The sequence below is a fragment of the Canis aureus genome, chromosome 25 (assembly GCF_053574225.1).
Source record: "Canis aureus isolate CA01 chromosome 25, VMU_Caureus_v.1.0, whole genome shotgun sequence".
Classification (NCBI taxonomy): domain Eukaryota; kingdom Metazoa; phylum Chordata; class Mammalia; order Carnivora; family Canidae; genus Canis; species Canis aureus.
In genome coordinates this window covers 10948020-10961381 of record NC_135635.1, presented here as the reverse complement: position 1 = coordinate 10961381, position 13362 = coordinate 10948020, and the positions used below count along the sequence as shown (strand labels likewise).

The window sequence follows — 13362 nt, the reverse complement described above, 5'->3', positions numbered from 1 at the left end:
TTGGCAAGAAATCTGCCTGCCTTCTTTCCTTCTTTCCTGCCTTCCTCCCCTCCTTCTTCATTCCATCCCTTCCTCTTTCCCTCTCCCCTTCTCTTTCTTTTCAGTCTCCCTCTTTCATAACATGTATCAAAATTCTTCTCTTCTTTTTTTTCAATTTGAGTATAGTGGACACATAATGTTAGATTAGCTTTAGGGATACAATTTAGTGACTTGACAGATTTATACGTTATGCTATGTTCACAAGTGTAGCTATCATCTGTCCTATTACGTTGCTATTATATCATTGATTTCTTATGCTGTGCCTTTTATTTTCTGACTTACCCATTCCATAACTGGAAGCCTGTATCTCCTGTCTCTTCTTTACTCATTTTGCCCAACCGCCAACACCTCTCCCCTCTGGCAGTCATCAGTTGTTTTCTGTATTTATAGATTCAATTCTCCTTCTTGTTTATTTATTCATTTGGGTTTTCTACTCTTTTTTTTTTTTTTTTTTGGTTACACTCATAAGTGGAATCACATGTATTTGTCTTTCTCAGTCTGACTTACTCCATTTAGAATAATACCCTCTAGGTCTATCCATGTTGTCTCAAATGTACAATCTCATCCTTTTTTATGGCTGTGCAATATTCCATTGTTCATATGTATCACATTTTCCTTTATCCATTTGTCTATTGTTGGACAATTAGGATGATTCCATATCTTGGCTATTGTAAATAATGCTGCAATAAACATAGGGTTGCATATATCTTTTCAAATTAGGGTTTTCATTTTTGGGGGTAAATACCCAATGTTAGAATTATTAGATCATACTATTGAATATTATATGATCAGAATACATGTAGTAGGATATAGTATCATATTCCTCCATACTGTTTCCCACAGTGGCTGTGCCAATTTAGGTTCCCATTGACAGAGCATGAGGATTTCTTTTTTTTTTTTTTAATGTCTTTGCCAGCACTTACCATTTCTTATCATTTTGATTTTAGCCATTCTAACAGGTGTGAGGTGATATCTCATTGTGGTTTTGATTTGCATTTCTAATGATGAGTGATGTTGAGCATCTTTTCATGTATCTGTTGGTCATCTGTAGCTCTTCTTTAGAAAAAAACAATGTCTATTCAGGTCCTCTGCCCTTTTTAAATCAGATAGTTGTTTTGGTGTTGAGTGTATAAGTTCTTTATGTATTTTGGATATTAATCACTTATATATCATTTGATATATTTGGAAGAAGATACTCATCTTCTTTCATTCAGTAGGTGGTCTTTTTATTTTGTTGATGGTTTCCTTTGCTGTGCAAAGGCTTTTACCTTGATGTTGTCCCAATAGTTTAACTTTGCTTTTGTTTCCCTTGCTTTAGGAGATATATTTAGAAAAATGTTGCTACATCCAACCTCAGAGAAATTACTGCCTATCTTCTTTTCTAGGATTTATATGGTTTCAGATCTCACATTTCAGTCCTTAATCCATTTTGAGTTTATTCCTGTATGGAGTTAGGAAATGGTCCAGTTTTCCTGGCACCACTTATTGGAAAGATTATCTTTTCCCCGTTGTATATTTTTGCCTTCTTTTCATAGATTAATTTACCATATAAATACAGATTTATTTCTGGAGTCTCTATTCTGTTTTCTTGATCTATGTGTCTGTTTTCATGTCAGTACCATACTGTTTTGATTACAATAGCTTTGTAGTAGATCTTGAAATCTGAGAATGTGATATACCTTCAGCTTAGGTCTTCTTTGTCAGGATTGCTTTTGCTATTCAGGGCCTTCTGTGATTCTATATAAATTTTAGTATTATTTGTTCTAGTTTTGTGAAAAATGCTATTGGTATTTTCACAAGGATTGCATTGAATCTGTAGATTACTTTGGATAATGTGAACATTTTAACAATATTAATTTTTTAATCCATAACATGGAATATCTTTCCATTTATGTGATCTTCAGTTATTTTCATCAGTGTTTTATCATTTTTGAAGTACAGGTCTTTCAACTCTTTGGTTAAGTTTATTAATAGGTATTCTTTTTTGGTACAATTATAATTGGTGTTATTTTTTAAATTTCTCTTTCTGCTACTTCATTATTAGTGTATATAAATGCTACCAATTTCTGGGTATTAATTTTATGTCTTACTGCTTTACTGAATTCATTTATTACTTCTAGTTTTTGGTGGAATCTTTAGGAGTTTCTATATATATAGTATCATGTTATCTGCAAATAGTGTGTGTTTAACTTCTCTTTTACCAATATGGAAAAATTCTTTTTCTTGTCTGATTGACGTAGCTAGTACTTTTGGCACTATGTTCAGTGAAAGTGGTGAGTGGACATCCTTGTCTTGTTTCTGACCTTAGAGGGAAAGCTTTCAGATTTTCACCATTCAGTGCGATGTTAGCAGTGGGTGTTTTCTATATGGCCTTTATTTTGTTGAGGTTTTATTTTTTTTATTTTTATTTATTTATGATAGTCACACAGAGAGAGAGAGAGAGGCAGAGACACAGGCAGAGGGAGAAGCAGGCTCCATGCACCAGGAACTGATGTGGGATTCGATCCCAGGTCTCCAGGATCATGCCCTGGGCCAAAGGCAGGCGCCAAACCGCTGCGCCACCCAGGGATCCCTTTGTTGAGGTTTTAATGGGAGAATATATACTTGCAAGTTGAATTTAAAATCCTCCATTGCTAATAATTTTGCAACTCATAATTTGTGTATTGTTTTTTAAATCGTGTATTAGTCTGAAGTCAGGTTTTTAAAATGTCAAATGTAGTTATCTGAAAATATTTTCAATTACTTGATCAATACATGCAAATAGCCTGGACAAGAGAGAAAGTATAGATTTGAGAGTTTCAGCAATCTTCTACAAGTTCTAAATTTAAAGAATAGTTTCATATTTGTACATTGCAAAACACTTGTAGTGTGCAAAAACACTTCTTAAAGCTGTGATACTATTTAGACATTCAGATCATGTTATTATGAAAAGAACAGTTTCTATAATTTGTGGAGTTTGAATAAAAGTAAAAAATAGTATGTAAATACTTCACTAAGTTGTGTTGTTACTAACAATATCAGAACTGAGTCTCATGGATGGTTATTACAACATATTGATCCAGCAGAAGTAGGCAGTTCTGTGACTACCAAAATGATTAGTCAATTTGTTAATAAATCAAACTCGCTGTTGTTTGTGAAACAGAAGAGATTGTCTTTTCATTATCAACCAGATATTATTGATAGGGATTAGACACAGAAAAGAGTGGATCAATCCAGACAATAATCAAGGAGATACAATTAGTGAAAAATTCTATGAAGTTAATACCCTGTTTAGAGAAGTACTAATTTGGTATCTTAATAGTATCATATTTTCTAGGAGAGATCATTTTAATTATAATAGACTATCTGATGTAACAAAATTAATTTCAAAGTCACTAGAAATATATACTTTTGATTTTGCATTTCCTAATCCATGTTCCCATGTTCCCATCGTAAGATAATTTTTTCTAAAAATTGGTTTATTTATGAGAATCTTTTAGGCTATTCTTCACCTCCAAGGTTCATCCTATGAATTCTCATTCATTTTATCAGACAATATTTAGTTTAAGAAACACATATTTCCTTTATTTTTCATTTGCTTTTATTGCAGTTTGATTTGCGAACATATAGTATAACACCCAGTGCTCATCCCATCAAGTGCCCTCCTCAGTATATTAAAATTCTATAATAAGTTTCTCAGGTTCATTGCTCAATAAAATATAGTTTATTATATAGTATATTATTTAGTGGTTTGTTAATAATATTTGAGTCAAAATACTGCCTCAATTTCCTTTTGCAGTAATGGGTTCATTCACTTAAAACCAGACAGATTCCAATTTTTTATACCCATTCATCACAAAACTGCCTACTGTAGGTTTACCACAAAACGGACAGCAGTAATATTTTAAAAGCAGAGAAGTGTAACAGGAATACAGAGGCCTCAAAATGTCTCTTACTGAAGATGCTGGCAGTATGGAAAATTAAGCAGTTGCTCACGTCTCTTCCACAAACACATAAAAAACCATGAGTAGAAGATTTAAATTAAAAACAGTTTAATTACAGAGGGGCAAGATGGTGGAGGAATAGGGGTCCTCAACTCTCCTGGCCCCACAAACTTACCTAGATATCTTTCAAAACATCCTGAACACCTATGAATTCGACCTAAGATTTAAAGAGAGAACAGCTGGAACACTAGAGAGAGAAGTGTTTTTACTTCTAACAAGGTAGGAAGAATAAAAAATAGATATATAAAAAAGAATAAAGTGGGAGAGGGGAACCACGAGTAGCTGGGCTAAAAGTGAGCGATGAAAGCCTCTGGGACAGGAAAGCCCAGCCCTGGGGAGATGGGAACTTTAAAAATGCACATCAGAGTTTTCCCTGACAGAAAAATGCTTAGCAGGGAAATCGGGCAAAATCCCAGGAGGGGCAGTGAAGCCTTGAGATTCCTGGAGTCACCGTAAGAGGAAGTGCACCAGGGGGAAAACTCACCAAAAACTGTGGTCCAATATTGGTAAAGGGCTGGAGCACCGAAGCCCTCTGGGGCATTTGGGAGAAGCCAGTTGTTGGGGGGGGGGGTGGGGGCAGATCCAGACAGAAGTGGCTGTACTCTGATCACTTGGAGAGAGGCAGTCCCTGGGAGCATGGTTCCCGCGGCACAGGGCCATGGATCCCAGGGCACACAAGTGGACAAAGCCAGCAATCCTGCAATCCCCCTGGGGCAGGCAGAACTGAGGAGAGCACAGGAAAGCAAGAACTGTCCTGCTGCTGGGTGCCCCAAAAGCTGTGCAGATCAGCGGACCGGCACCAAGCTCCAGGAGCATCAAGGCCAGTGTGGACAGGGAGACTGTGGTTAGTTACTCACGGGGAGCTAGAAACCTGTCCACCACCACTGTTGTTTTTCCTCTTTGTTTCACCTTGTGCCTGGGAGAGGCGGGGCCTCTGGGGAACAAAGGCCTCACAGGAGAAACAGTTCATACTAAGTCTAGCACCTGGCAAGGGGCGGGCCATTTCTGCCCAGGCACAGACACCTGAGATTCAGCACAGCAGGCCTCTCCCCCAGAAGAATTGCTGAAAGTACAAGGGAAGAGCAAGTTTATTGACTAAGCAGCACTGGAAAGCTCCAGGACTGAGGGAAAATAGTATATAAGACTAGGGGGTCCTTTTTTTTCCTCCTTTATTTTTCTTTTTCCCATTACAACTCGTTTTTATACTGGACTAAAAATTTCCAATATTTTTTTCTCTTTTCCCACCTTAACTAGAGTATTTTATCATTTTTAAGTTTTTTCCTTTTTGACTTTCATATTTCTACAATTAAATCACTTAGATAGGGCAGCCCGGGTGGCTTAGCAGTTTAGCGCCACCATTAGCCCAGGGTATGATCCTGGAGACTCTGGATCAAGTCCGGTGTTGGGCTCCCTGCATGGAGCCTGCTTCTCCCTCTGCCTGTATCTCTGCCTCTCTTTCTCTCTGTGTCTCTCATAAATAAATAAATAAATAAATAAATAAATAAATAAATAAATAAATAAAATCTTAAAAAAAATAGATCTCTTAGATATATTTTTCACTTCTGGATTCCCTTGAATGTATTCAATTTAATTTGGGTAGATATACAAAATATGGGGTTTTGTTTTTGTTTTTTCTGCCTCATCTTGTTTTACAATGGTAGAAGTTAGGACCTTATAAAACACGACCAACATACAACCAGAACCAAGTGGAACACTGTGTTTGTTAACTCAGTGAGATTATAATCTCTCTTCCTTCCCATTCTGCCCCCCTCTTTTATCTTGTTTAAATTTTTGTGGTCCATGTTGGGGCTTTATATAAGTATTGCTGGTTTATATAAATTTGGAATTGAGCATCGTCTAACATACAGAACACATTACACACAGAACCAAGAGAATCATGCTCTAGGACCCCTCAGGTAGATTACATTCTCTCTTCACTACCACTTCCTCATCACCACCACCACCCTTTTTTTTTTTTTCTCTCTTTTCCTCTTAACTTTTTTCTTTTTCTTTTCCTTTTTTCTTCTTTGTTTTTGGTTTTTGGATTTTTATTTTTACTACTTTGTTTTAAAATTTGTTTTTCACTTTAGTGGTCTTTTTGTTTTACTTTGTTCTGTTCTTCTATTTCTTTCATTTTCTGGTCTCTGACCTCTTTGAAATCATCTAGGGTGTATTTTACTTAGGTTGTGGTTGATATTTTTGACTCAGCCTGCTCATGCAGCCACTCTGCACTGGACAAAATGACTAGAAGGAAGAATTCACCACAAAAGAAAGAAACGGAAACAGTACTCTCTGCCACAGAGTTACAGAACTTGGATTTCAATATGATGTCAGAAATTCAATTCAGAAATACAATTATAAAGCTACTAGTGGCTCTGGAAAAAAGCATAAAGGACTCTATAGACTTTGAGTTATTGCAGAATTGAGATCTAACCAGGCCAAAATTAAAAATAGATTAAATGAGATGCAATCCAAACTGGATGTTCTAACTGCTAGGGTTAATGAGGTGGAAGAAAGAGTGAATGACATAGAAGACAAGTTGATGGTAGGGAAGGAAACTGAGGAAAAAAGAGAAAAATAATTAAGAGCCCTTGAGGAAAGGCTTGGGGAAATAAATGATAGCTTGAGAAGGAAGAATATACATCTAATTGGGATTCCAGAAGACGCTGAGAGGGAGAGACTACCACAAAGTATATTTGAACAAATCATAGCTGAGAACTTCCCTAATCTGGGGAAGGAAACAAGCATTCAGATCCAGGAGATAGAGAGGTTCCCCCCTCCAAAAAAAAAATCAATAAAAAACATTCAACACCTCGACATTTAATAGTGAAACTTGCCAATTTCAAAGATAAAGAGAAAATTCTTAAAGCAGCGTGAGACAAGAGATTTTTAAGTTATATGGAGAGAAATATCAGATTAACAGCAGACCTCTCCACAGAGACCTGGCAGGCCAGAAAGGGCTGGCAGGATATATTCAAGGTCCTAAATGAGAAAAACATGCAGCCTAGAATATTTTATCCAACAAGGCTGTTATTCAGAATAGAAGGAGAGATAAAGAGCTTCCAAGATAGGCAGAAACTGAAAGAATATGTGACCACGAAACCAGCTCTGTAAGAAATATTAAGGGGGATCCCATAAAATAAAAAGGAAGCTCAAAGAAATAATCCACAAAAACAGGGACTGAATAGATAATACAATGACACTAAATTCATATCTTTCAATAGTAACTCTGAACATGAATGGGCTAAATGATCCCATCAAAAGACATAGAGTTTCAGACTGGATAAAAAAGCAAGACCCATCTTTGTGCTGTCTACAAGAGACTCATTTTAGACCTATGGATACCTCCAGCCTGAAAATGAAGGGGTGAAGAACCATTTACCATTCATGGTCCTCAAAAGAAAGCTGGGGTAGCAATTCTCATACCAGATAAATTAGAGTTTATCCCAAAGACTGTAGTAAGAGATGAAGAGGGACACTGTATCATACTTAAAGCATCTATCCAACAAGAAGATGTAACAATTATGAATATTTATAACCCTAATTTGGGAGCTGCCAAGTATATCAATCAATTAATAACCTAAGTAAAGACATACTTAGATAATAATACACTAATAGTAGGAGACTTCAACACAGCACTTTCAGCAAATGACAAATATTCTAAGCAGAACATCACCAAAGAAACAAGGGCCTTAAATTATACACAGAACCTGATGGATTTCATATATATATATATATATATATATATATATATATATACATTTTATATACATTCATATATATATATATATATAGAGAGAGAGAGAGAGAGAACTTTCCATCTGAATGCAACTGAATACACATTCCTCTCAAGTGCACATGGAACATTCTCCAGAATAGAGCACATGCTGGGTCACAAATCAGGTTTTAACCAATACCAAAAGATTTGGATTGTCCCCTGCATATTTTCAGACAACAATGCTTTGAAACTAGAACTAATTTGCAAGAAGAAATTTGGAAGAAACTCAAACATGTGGAGGTTAAAGAGCATCCTGCTAAAAGATGAATGGGTCAACCAGGATATTAGAGAAGGATTAAAAAGTTTCATGGAAACTAATGAAAATGAAGGTACAAATATTCAAAATGTTTGGGATACAGCAAAATCAGTCCGAAAAGGGGGAAATACATCACAATACAAGCCTCCCTAAAAAAATTGGAAAAAACTCAAATATAAAAGCTAACCTCACACCTAAAGGAATTGGAGAAACAACAGCAAGTAAAACCCACACCAAGCAGAAGAAGAGAAATAAAAAGATTCAAGAAGAACTCAATGAAATAGACATGAAAAAACTGTAGAACAGGTCAACAAAACCAAGAGTTGGTTCTTTGAAAGAATGAATAAGATAGATAAACCCCTACCAGACTTATTAAAAAGAAAAAAAGACTCAAATTAATAAAATCACAAATGAAAGAGGAGAGATCACAACTAATACCAAAGAAATACAAATGATTTTAAAAATGTATTATGAGTAGCTATATGCCAACAAGTTAGGCAATCTAGAAGAAATGGATGCATTTCTGGAAAACCACAAATTACCAAAACTGGAATAGGAAGAAATAGAAAACCTGAACAGGCCGATAACCAAGGAGGAAATTTAAGAAGTCATCAAAAACCTCCCAAGACACAAAAGTCCAGGGCCAGATTGTTTCCCAGGGGAATTCTATCAAACATTTAAAGAAGAAATAATACCTATTCTACTAAAGCTGTTCTGAAAGATAGAAAGGGATGGAATGCTTCCAAACTTGTTTATGAGGCCTGCATCACCTTGATTCCGAAACGAAAGACCCCACCGAAATGGAGAATTATAGACCAATATCCCTGATGAACATGGATGCAAAAATTCTCAACAAGATACTAGCCAATAGGATCCAACAGTACATTAAGATTATTCACCATGTCCAAGGGGGATTTATCCCCAAAATGCAAGGGTGGTTCAACACTCGTAAAACAATCAACAAGATAGATCACATCAACAAAAGAAAAAACAAGAAGCATATGATCCTCTCAATAGATGCAGATAAAGCATTTGACAAAATACAGCATCCATTCCTGATCAAAACTCTTCAGAGTTTAGGGATAGAGGGAACATTCCACAGCATCTTAAAAGCTATCTATGAAAAGCCCACAGCAAATATCATTCTCAATGGGGAAACACTGAGGGCCTTTCCCCTAAGATCAGGAACATGACGAGGATGCCCACTCTACCCACTGTTATTCAACATAGTACTAGAAGTCCTAGCCTCAGCAATCAGAGAACAAAAGGAAATAAAAAGGCATTCAAATTGGCAAAGAAGTCAAACTCTTCCTTTTCACAGATGACATGATACTGTATATAGAAAACCCAAAAGACTCCACCCCAAGATTGCTAAAACTCATACAGAAATTCAGTAGTGTGGCAGGTTACAGAATCAATGCACAGAAATCAGTGGCATTTCTACGCACTAACAATGAGAGATTAAGGAATCAATCCCACTTACAATTGCACCCAAGACCATAAGATATTTAGGAATACTTAGATATTCCTAAGATACTAAGGAATAAACCTAACCAAAGAGGTAAAACAGCTATACCGTAAAAACTACAGAACACTTCTGAAAGATATTGAGAAAAACACAAAGAGATGGAAAAACATCCCATGCTCAGGTATTGGAAGAATAAATATTATGAAAATGTCTATGGTACCCAGAGCAATTTACACATTTAATGCAATCCCTATCAAAATACCATGGACTTTCTTCATAGAGTTGGAACAAATAATCTTAAGGTTTGTGTGGAATCAGAAAAGACTGCAAGTAGCCAGAGGAATATTGAAAAAGAATACCAGAGCCAGGGGCATCATAATGCCGATTTCAAGCTGTATTACAAAGCTGTGATGATCAAGACAGTGTGGTACTGGCACAAAAACAGACACATAGATCAATGGAACAGATTAGAGAACCCAGAAATGGGCCCTCAACTCTGTGGTCAACTAATATTCAACAAAGCAGGAAAGAATATCCACCAAAAAAGGACAGTCTATTCAATAAATGGTGCTGGGAAAATTGGACAGCCAGGTGCAGAAGAATGAAACCAGACCATTCTCTTACACATATGCAAAGATAAACTCAAAATGGTTGAAAGATCTAAATGTGAGATAAGAATCCATCAAAATCCTACAGGAGAACAGAGGCAACACCCTTTTTGAACTTGGCCACAGCAACTTCTTGCAAGATACATCTATAAAGCAAGGTGAAACAAAAGCAAAAATGAACTATTGGGACTTAATCAAGATAAAAAGCTTCTGCACAGCAAAAGAAATAGTCAACAAAACTAAAAAACAACCTATATAATGGGAGAAGATATTTGCAAATGACATATCAGATAAAGGGCTAATATCCAAGATGTATAAAGAACTTATTAAACTCAACACCCAAGAAACAAAAAATTCAATCATGAAATGGGCAAAGGACATGAACAGAAATTTTACCAAATAAGACCTACACATGGCCAACAGGCACATGAGAAAATGCTCCGCATCACTGGCTATCAGGGAAATACAAATCAAAACCGCAATGAGATACCACCTCACACCAGTGAGAATGGAGAAAATTAAGACAGGAAACAACAAATGTTGGAGAGGATGTGGAGAAAGGGGAGCCCTCTTGCATTGTTGGTGGGAATGTGAACTGGTTCAGCCACTCTGGAAAACTATGTGGAGGTTCCTCAAAGAGTTAAAAATAGATCTGCCCTATGACCCAGCAATTGCACTGTTGGGGATTTACCCCAAAGATACAGATCCAATGAAACGCCGGGACACCTGCACCCTGATGTTTCTAGCAGCAATGTCCACAATAGCCAAACTGTGGAAGGAGCCTCGATGTCCATCGAAAGATGAATGGATAAAGATGTGGCATACATATATATATACATACAAGTGGAATTCCATACAAGTGGAATATTACTCAGCCATCAGAAAGGATGAATACCCACCATTTGCTTCAACGTGGTTAGAACTGGAGGGTATTATGCTGAGTGAAGTAAGTCAATCAGAGAAGGGCAATCATCATATGGCTTTACTCATACGGAGAATATAAGAAATAGTGAAAGTGATTATAAGGGAAAAGAGGGGAACTGAGTGGGGAAAAATTAGAGAAGGTGACAAAACATGAGAGACTCCTAACTCTGGGAAATGACAAAGGGTTGTGGAAGGGGAGGTGGGCGGAGGGTTGGGTTACTGTGTGATGGGCACTGAGGAGGGCACTTGATGGGATGAGCACTGGGTGTTTTACAATATGTTGGCAAGTCGAACTTCAATTTAAAAAAAAATTATATAGGTTAACTCAAAAGAAAGAAACCAAGTTAAAAAAATCTAAGCCAAAAAGATAAGTACGTTTATATTTTAGCTGCTTTCAGGACTTACTCTAGATCTTAGTCATTGGAGTTTTAATATTGAAAAGGACATAGGAAATGACTCTTATAGCATATGGAGGCAAAAGCTGGAATTGAGTCCCCCACTGAAAACCCAGAGCTTACAAGTACTGTCCTGGCCCTATTAGGAGAGTAGGAAAATGCCACACACCAGTATGGATAAGAAGAAATACAGTTCATCTTTGTCAAAAGATTTTGTAAAAAAAAAAAAAAAAAAAAAAAAAAAAAAAGGAGGGAGAAGGAAAAGGAAGAGGAGGAAGAGGAAGAAAAAAGAAGGCAAGAATGCTTCGAGGAGAAATGAAAATTCCAGTTACAATGTGAGCCTGGGGTTGTCTTATTCCAAAGCTCTTGTTCTTTGCTTTGGTTTATGCTGACTTTCCTTTCTCTGAATTGTCTTGATATTTATGTAGACTAGAGGTTTTCTCTTGAATTCAGAACCAAACTTAGAACTCTTTACATACAAACTATTCTTACATTTATGCATATCACTCTCCTAGCCTTGTTAAACTCTTTTTTCTTGGGGGTGGGGGAGGGTAAAGATGTGATATATCTCCTATTTTTTCCGCAATTATTTTCTAGCATAGATCTCAAAGTTCTGTAAACTATTGTACCTCATACTAAAGCAGTGAAAATTTCAGCCCCCCACCTCAAAGCTAAATTAAGCCAGAGACTGAATCTCATTATGTCACAATGTATGTTCCAGAGCAGAATTTCTTTGATTCTCTCTAAAATTACACTTGAGCTAAAAGGCATCATTGCAATCACAAAATCTCCTATCCTGGAGAAAGCTACAATCTGAGAAAGGATGCAGGTAGATATGAATATTGAATTTTGGTAATGAAGTCACCTTAAGAACAATCTAGACGTTATGCTTGTGTTATTAAAAATGGGAAGTTCGGTGACCAACTTGTTGCCCATAGAACTCCAAAATACTTCTTGATTGACCAATAGTATGCCACTTATGCAGAGTCCTGTAAAACTATACATTCAAACATGTATTAAAGGTAACAAGATTGGGGCAGCTGGGTGGCTCAGTAGGTTAAACATCTATCTTCGGCTCAGGTCATGGTCTCAGGGTTCTGGGATTGAGCCCCTTATTGGGCTCCTTGCTCAGCAGGGAGTCTGGTTCTCTTCCTCTTCTTCTGCCCCTACCCCCCCCCACCCCGCCCAGTGCTAGTCTCTCTCTCTCTCTCAAATAAATAAATATTTTTTTAAAAAAGTAACAAGATTATACATTCTTCTATTGTGCACACATTTCCATGAACTACCACAGTAAGAATGTGATGAATGTCATAATACAGTCATCAAATTTGTGGTTGAAGAGGTAAAAGTTAATTGGAGGTGGGCACTGGAACTGACTCTAGGCTAGAATCTGTAAGTAGATGTAAGCATTATAGACATCCTTTTATTTCATCTCTAGTAACCAGTACCACTTCCCACCAGGGCTTATCATGAAGTTGATGATTGAAATATGTATTCCCAAGTGCAATATAAATATTAAATAAATTTATCTGATAGACTGAGATTTAACAGTTTATGGGAAATAATTCTAGAGTAATTTGCAAGCCAGGGAATCTCAAAGCAGGGATCCTGATTAGAAAGAAGTATGGAACAGAATGGGGGTATTCTGAATTATAGTCATTAGAGTCACATTTTCATTATTATCCATATTAAAATAACTCCTGAAATATTTTTATTTAGCATTTGCCTTTAAATCTACTCATTTAAAAATTTAATCAATGACTTTTTCTCCTCAAAACTTTAATCTAAAAACAGAAAAAGAAAAAAATACTGGAAACTTAATGGTTCAAGTAAGGAGAAGGGAGAGGAGCATGGACTTGAGGCTCTAAGCCTCCCCAGAGAAAGTCTTTGTTCTTGAAGTGTCCTCTTTGA

At 36.5% G+C, this 13362-nt stretch overlaps 2 long non-coding RNA genes across 6 annotated transcripts in view; one reads left to right on the top strand and one right to left on the bottom strand.

Moving 5' to 3' along the window:
• The window catches only part of LOC144296973 (uncharacterized), a 333399-nt gene that overhangs the window by 239355 nt on the left and 80682 nt on the right, over positions 1 to 13362 (top strand). The gene's annotated exons all lie outside the window — the stretch shown is intronic.
• LOC144296974 (uncharacterized) overlaps positions 1 to 13362 on the bottom strand; it is a 65833-nt gene that overhangs the window by 12708 nt on the left and 39763 nt on the right. The gene's annotated exons all lie outside the window — the stretch shown is intronic.